The 7,223-nt window shown below is 36.0% G+C and overlaps 1 protein-coding gene across 2 annotated transcripts in view; it reads left to right on the top strand.

Annotated features, from left to right (window-relative positions):
• Positions 1–1,772: 1,772 nt before the first annotated feature.
• The window catches only part of LOC107664101 (serine/arginine repetitive matrix protein 3), a 70,025-nt gene continuing 64,574 nt past the window's right edge, over positions 1,773–7,223 (top strand). For both annotated transcript variants that reach the window (XM_016454671.1, XM_016454593.1), the window contains exon 1: positions 1,773–1,930. The gene's annotated coding sequence lies outside the window, so the exon portion shown is untranslated. The remainder of the gene's footprint in view (positions 1,931–7,223) is intronic.

The raw sequence follows: 7,223 nt of genomic DNA, 5'->3' as shown, positions 1-7,223 counted from the left end.
GAGGGTTTCTACAGAATCAGGTGCAGACAAGTAAATGATTTCATTTCGTTTTTTCAAGTTTTAAATGATTAGAAAAACTGCATTCCTCATGCATTACAGTTCTGTTACAAAGAAAAATACCAAGCCAATACTAAATGCATGCATTCATGTTTAGAATATTGTGAAAAATATTATTGCAATTTAAAAATAACTTTTCTATATGGATTTATTTTAAAACATAATTTATTTCTGATGTCAAACCTGATAGATAGAGTGTCACATGATCCACCAGAACTAATTCTAATATGCTGATTTTCTGCCTTTTTTTTTTTTGTAGATGTTAAAAACACTTATCGTGGATATAATACTGTTCAAAAGTCTAGGTTAAATAATATTTAAATAAATGGATAAATAATAAAATGTATCAAAGAAACCTAAAAAGTTTTATAAATGTTAAGCAAATATTAACAAAATATTAAGCAGCAAACTTTTTATTTTATTTAAATTTTTTGTAAATGTTAAAAACATATTTATCATGGAAATAATACCGTTCAAAAGTCTAGGTTAAATAATATTTAAATAAATGGATAAATAATAAAATAACTTATTCTACGATGAAGAAACCTAAAAAAATGATAAATATTAAGCAAATAATAACAAAATATTAAGCAGCAAACTTTTTTCAACACTGATAAAAATAACCATTTTATATATTATAATTTATTTTCAAAATGTTTATATAACAGAAATGTTACTGTGGTAAAACTGCATCACCAGGCGTCGCTAGTGAATTCATGCTTTTATACTTGTCTTTCCATCACATGTTATAAATATCTTTACATTTCTGCTTTATGAATTGATGTAATTATTAGTTCTTAATTTGGCTGTTTTTTTTGTGTTTTTTTTAAAGTGGTCATATGATGCTGCTAAAAAGAACATTATTTTGTGTATTTGGTGTAATGAAATGTGTTTATGCGGTTTAAGGTTAAAAAAACACATTATTTTCCACATACTGTACATTATTGTTTCTCCTCTATGCCCCGCCTTTCTGAAACGCGTCGATTTTTACAAAGCTTATCGGTCTGAAAAGCGAGGTGTGCTCTGATTGGCCAGCTATCTAGAGCGTTGTGATTGGCCGAATACCTCAAGCGTGAGACGGAAATGTTAAGCCCCTCACCATACTGTGATGCCTGCGGCAACCACATGTGACGACCCCGGACTGGACTCCGCTTCGTTCACGGTGAAAGCCGATCCGGTGATCCACAGTGCGAAGTTGTAGTATTTCCTCAGCGACCAGCACGGATCAGCTCTAGGCATGACGAAGCGATATCGTCCTCTTTTGGAAGACCAAACAAAGTAGTTTCGCTTTCACAACGAATCACACAGCGTCTTCACGACATGGCGGCGGCAACAACAATACTACAGCGAGAATAAAAGTTACGCCTTCTTTCTTTGTGTGAACATTTGGGTGGCGTTATGCAAATCTTCCCACATAGTGACGTAGACATGTGGGGGCGTGTTAGAACGAGCCGTTTTAGGTAGGCGTGGCTGACTCTGAACTTTTATAAAGAATATCTCTTTGGATTTGAGACTTTAGTCTTTGCAACTTTACAGATCTTCTTTATGCACCAAGAGCTTGTAACACTCCAAAGAGAAAGGAAAAATTGAAATCGCATCATATGACCCCTTTAATGTGATGAATTGTTTTGATGCGAGTCAGTACTGCGGCACGCCGCGGTTGCTCCTCCTGAGCGCTGGAGGGCGCTGCGTCTGATGCGGTTCGGCTCGAATCGTCTCGTTCTTGGCTCTCGCGCTGCTGCCGCTGCGCTGTCCAGTACCGAGAGCGTTCAGCACCGCGAGCTGAGGACAGCTCCCGAGCCTCCGAGAAAAACCCCGCAGACCGCCGCAGAAGCGCTTCAGCCAGCCTCGTCTACATCCACACGACCAACCGGTAAGATTATTCACCGCTTCCCGTCAAATACACGCGACAACAGCGCTGGAATAACACCTCAAACACGACCGCAGCGGCGCTACAAGCTCTTAATGTGATTAAACGCGATTATTTTCAACACGCTCATTCTTTTGTACCGTGTTTATGTGCCTGTGTAATTAAAACACACACAAATGACGTTTAATTAGAATATTTGTCCGTGTTTAACGCGCACTCATCTTGACCGTCTGACAAATCGCTGTTTTCGATGATAATAATAATAATAATAATACGACGTGTTTGGAATGGACGATGAGCTTTCTGGCTGAATTTCAGAATTGTATGCATTTTGTTGGATTAATGATTTAATTGACATAATTCCTCGAGTTTTTGGTTGTACGAGCATGCATTTGTACAAAATAAATCGTAATAAAATATGTGTATCATTCTAAATACATAATTACCTTGCACAGCTTCTTATATTTATGCATTATTGTTTTTGTTCCTGTTGCTAAATGAATGATGACATGGTAAAGTGCTACTTAAAACCTTAGTATTTATTGCTATGCTTTTGTTTTTGAATAGTACAGCTGTAGAGGTCGATTTGTCTGTGTTTTAGCCATTAACACCTCTGTGAGGTGTGTGAGGGTCTCACCCTTACATGAAGCTCTCCACACCCTCTTTATTCTGGGGTCCCTGGCTGCTGGTTGTTCAGAAAGAGACAAATGCGCTCACTTAATGCAGTTATCCACGACTGGTTGTCAGTAATTTCCCAGGGTGCCGTTTTAGTCTGCATATCCCTAGTAATGTCGATTTATATCAGCATGCAGGCTGGTTTGACAGGGTTTAGTAAATAGACGTATAAAGGTAAATGCTTCTCACTAAATGTTTAGTTTCATTCATAGCCTGTAGCACTGACATGCATGCTGCAGAGCTGGTGTTTCATGCTTTTTAGCTCTTCGAAGCTCATTAAAGCATTGTATCTGGACCTAGTAAACACGGTTAAGATGCTAAACCTTTCTTAATGTGTGCAGGAATTGTGTTTTAATGAATTAACGATCCACTGTGTGTGAGTGAAAGTAGTTAACCGGTATAAAACATTGCCGTTTTGTCTGAGAAATGTAAGAAATTCCAATATGAAGACTTTAAAGGTGTACAATGTTTGCAATCTTTTCTATAAGAGTAATTCAGAGAAAATATGAGTGGTGCGTTCCTGTGCAAAACTCCTGTGTTTTAAGTGTTTGTTAGGTTTTTGCCAAGTGGTTGCGAGAGCATCCTGGTTGGCAGGGTGTTGCTAGGGTGTTCTGGGTGGCTGCTAGATGGTTTCTTATTGGTCCACGTAAAAAGTGCATTCTTTAGTGTGCGTCTGTGGGATTTTTTTTTCATCGATTTTATTTAACGGCACTCTCAGAAAAAGGTACAAAACTTGTCACTGGGGCAGTACCCTTTCAAAAGTTATAAATCTGTATCATTTAGATACTAATATGCACACTTTAGGTACAAATATGTACCTTTAAGGTAACAAAATGCATTCTTTAGTTTTTAAAGCTTTTGAAAGGGTGCCGTCCCAGTGACAGCTATTGAACTTTTTTTTTTTTTGAGAGTGCAAGTAAAAATTCTAAGTCTAATCTTCTCTCTTTTGACACAATCTGATGATTTGATTTTGACGGATTACCGATGTTATTAGCTGATGTTTAAGTAAACTTCTAGAAGCGATGATTTACTCTACAATGATCAAAATCATTACACTGCCATTAAATTCATGCTGGTCCATGTGTTGGTCATGAAAATCGCCCAAGTCTGTTTTTTCAGCGTTCTTTTATAGTCTAAACATCAATCATCTTGCGCTTCACAGAAATACTTGTAACTGAACCCAGTGCAGAGAGCTCTTAACTGGCTGTGAATGTCCTGATTGACAATATTTAAATGACTAAATTTAGCACAATTCCATGTTGACTGCTGATCACAGATCAGATGTGTTTGTCTGTTTCAATTGTTTGCATCATCATCAAATCAAATGACAGTCTGTTTGCGCCCCCTAGGAACCACGGGATCTCAATCAACACTCAAGTGTTTTTAAACACAAACAAAATTGACAGCTTCTGAAATACACACCTTTTTATGCATATATAAAATAAAACTGATTTATGAATTGCGTTGCTTGCAACAAATGATTTGTGCACATTTATTTGTCTCTAAAGCTTATTTGTAAACTATACAGCGGTTGTATAGACAAGTTGTGTATATATATTGATATTTTACTAATAAATACTGCAGAAAATATGCGGGCAAAAATTAAAAGTAATTGTTTATATGCTTTATTCATCATTTTTTCATTACGTTATATTGTGACAACATTGAAACAATTTTTAAAAATTGAAATTGCTCATACATTTCACAAGTAGTTACAAGGAAATGGCAAGTAACACATTGAATTAAAGGTGAAATGTTGAAGTAGAAAGAATGCAAAACATATTCCAGTAATATTATTATATGTATTATTTGCAACTTCGGTTTTTTACAATGTAGATATTTCACCAATTTGATCAAAAGTGTCTTCTCCTGCCATCCTAATTCTCCCATCCGCCGTTCCCCTGAAGGGCACACAGATCCTCGGGGGGCTGGTTAGTGTGCGTGTGTGTGTTTTCCAGCATATGGCTGTCCTCTATACCCACACACTGGAGTGTGTTTAATGCTAAATGGGAATGTTGACTCTCAGCAGGCTTCTGTCTCTTTTTTCTGGTCTATTCCTGTCTATTTTTTTTTTAGAATTTCACAGCAGCGTCGCTCTTAGAATGGCCGAAAAATTAGCAGAAATGCATGTAGACCTTTTTTGCTATTTCCGTCTGTCAAAAAGATAGAAATGCAGATTATTTCACAGACATAATTCAGTTCAAAAAAGCTAAATCTATAGGCTATAGGCTTGCTTCATCTTGTTTAAAAGATTTGATGGCGCTAACTTAAAAGGAACAGTTCACCCCAAAATTGAAAATTGAAAATTCTACTCCCAAGATGTGTCTCTGTGCTGGATTGCTCTGGTCTGATGTAGAGAGCAGATGAAAGGGCATTATTGAAGAGATGAGGGATGTTTGAAGCTTTGCTGATCATGCATTTGTCTACAGGGATGGCAGAGGACGCCTGTCATAGACATTTCTGTGTGTTTGGAGCATATCTCGTGCTCTTCCTTTCTTCTGCTTCTTTTGGCTTCACGTTTGCTTTAATGTCTCTCTCTGAAGTGCCTGAAACATTAAAGTCAATGTAACATCAAAGTAGACCCTATTTACATTCTTAATGCATGTTCCCGGTCTTATTGTGCATGAATCATCAGTGCATGTCATTGCAAAGAGAAAAGTATCCAAATAACCGTTACGCAGTTTTTGTAATGCAGCCTAAAATCTTTTAAATAATGACTTTTGATTCATTTATTTTCTTTCTCAGTATTTTTGTCTTGTTTTCCAGTACATTTCTAAATCAAGATACATTTACTTGAGTAGCAAAAAGATATTAAGCGTTGCTGAAAAATCTATCAAAACTGAGTGAGTTCATGCTTAAAACTAGAACAAATATCTGCCAGTGGGGTCATGAGAATAAATTTCATTTAAAGGGAAAACAAGATTATTTTTCTTACCTCATTAGCAGATATTTGATACAATTTTGATCAGTTTTTTTTTTTTCCAGAAAATCAGACTTATATGTTGTCATTTTGCATTTCATGTAAATGTATCTTGAATGTTATTGTAGATATTGTACTGGAAAACGAGACAAAAATACTGAGGAAGAAAATAATTTTTTGCAATGTTGGTATTTCTGCAAATCTATAAGCACAGTTTCAGACAATGTTGAGATCACTTCTGAAACTCTACTTTTTTTTACCAGCAAAATTCAGTTTGCCCTCTATTGCTCTCTAGGAGAAACAGCTGAGATATTGAAGCCATCGCATTTGTGATTTTCTCCATCCTGTGTGTGTGTTCAGAGATCTGGACATCTGCACTGTCTTCCTCTGAATAATGGAGGAGCGTGTCTGTCGACAGAGACAGAGATCAGGTGGAGCGAATCGGGTTTCCAGATACATTAAGAGGCGTAGCAGCCCTCAAACATCACCGCAGCGTCTGCTGAGCACCGGCTAAGACGGATCTCTGTCTTGTCTGCGTTCAATATAAATTAAGCTATTAATTCTTATTTTCTGAAAAATGTATCAAAATTGAGTGAGTTTACGCATAAAACAAGAAAAATATCTGTCAGTGTGGTAAGAAAAATGAACTTAATTCAAAGGGAAAACAAGATTATTGTCTGGCCTCATTGACAGATTTTTTTTCTCCTGGTTTTAAGCAAAAACGTACTTAATTTTGAAAAAAATTTCAAGTCAGTTTCCTTCTCAAGTAAATGTATCTTGATATAAGGATGTTTCGATGTTTGTACTGGAAAACATGACAAAAATACTGAGTAAGAGAATCATTTGCACTGTGTGCATGTCAATGCAGCATGTAAAACCCTAAAACTTCAAAGTTGCTGTAAAAATGATGATTGAAACAACGTCATATCCTAAATAACAGACAGGGTTTAACAGTGCTTTTATAAAATAAGACTCCATACTAACACACACACATTTGTGTTAATGGGGGAAGATGCTCCTTTATGCCTTTCATAACAGAATCCAGTACCTCTGAAGCATATTTTGATGGATTGTGGTTTTTAACTCTTCTAGGACTCGATTCTCATGAAACTGCAATTTTGTAAATTAAGTAAGACCATGTTTTGTTATAGATTTTTTTTTTTTAAATCAAAGATGAACTTTATTTTTAAACTTTATTTATACATTTTGCTTTTATACATTTTGTTTTTATTTGTTGTTTTTTAATATGTTTACTTTTTCTATTTTCGCCATGAATATAGCAGTGGTTGTTGACTTGGTGCTAAATTATAAACAAACAATCAAACACGCATCAAATTATAATATTAATTTAAATCATCAGAAAAAAATTACTTTTGTTGTCAGTCCCTCTCCATAACCTCATTTTATTATTATTAAAAATAGTTCATTTTTTTGTACTAATCAACATTGTGCCACAAATGCTGACAATTGAGCTTAACTTGTATTGAACCTTCTGCTTGTTCTTAAAGTACGTGGGCAGCTGCAGTGCAGTTTTTTGTTCACACTGTGTCTGAATGCATTGTGTGTGTGTGTGTGAGATGCTTTGACTGACAGCTCAAGACAGCTTGGCACTGAACTTTCCTCCCCTCTCTCTGGAGATATTTCTGCTTTCTCATAAGGTATTCACACACACACACACACACACACACACACACACACACA

The sequence above is a fragment of the Sinocyclocheilus anshuiensis genome, unplaced genomic scaffold (genome assembly GCF_001515605.1).
Source record: "Sinocyclocheilus anshuiensis isolate Anshui unplaced genomic scaffold, SAMN03320099.WGS_v1.1 scaffold245, whole genome shotgun sequence".
Classification (NCBI taxonomy): domain Eukaryota; kingdom Metazoa; phylum Chordata; class Actinopteri; order Cypriniformes; family Cyprinidae; genus Sinocyclocheilus; species Sinocyclocheilus anshuiensis.
The sequence above is the reverse complement of the archived record's forward strand: the minus strand, read 5'-3'. Positions and strand labels throughout refer to the sequence as shown.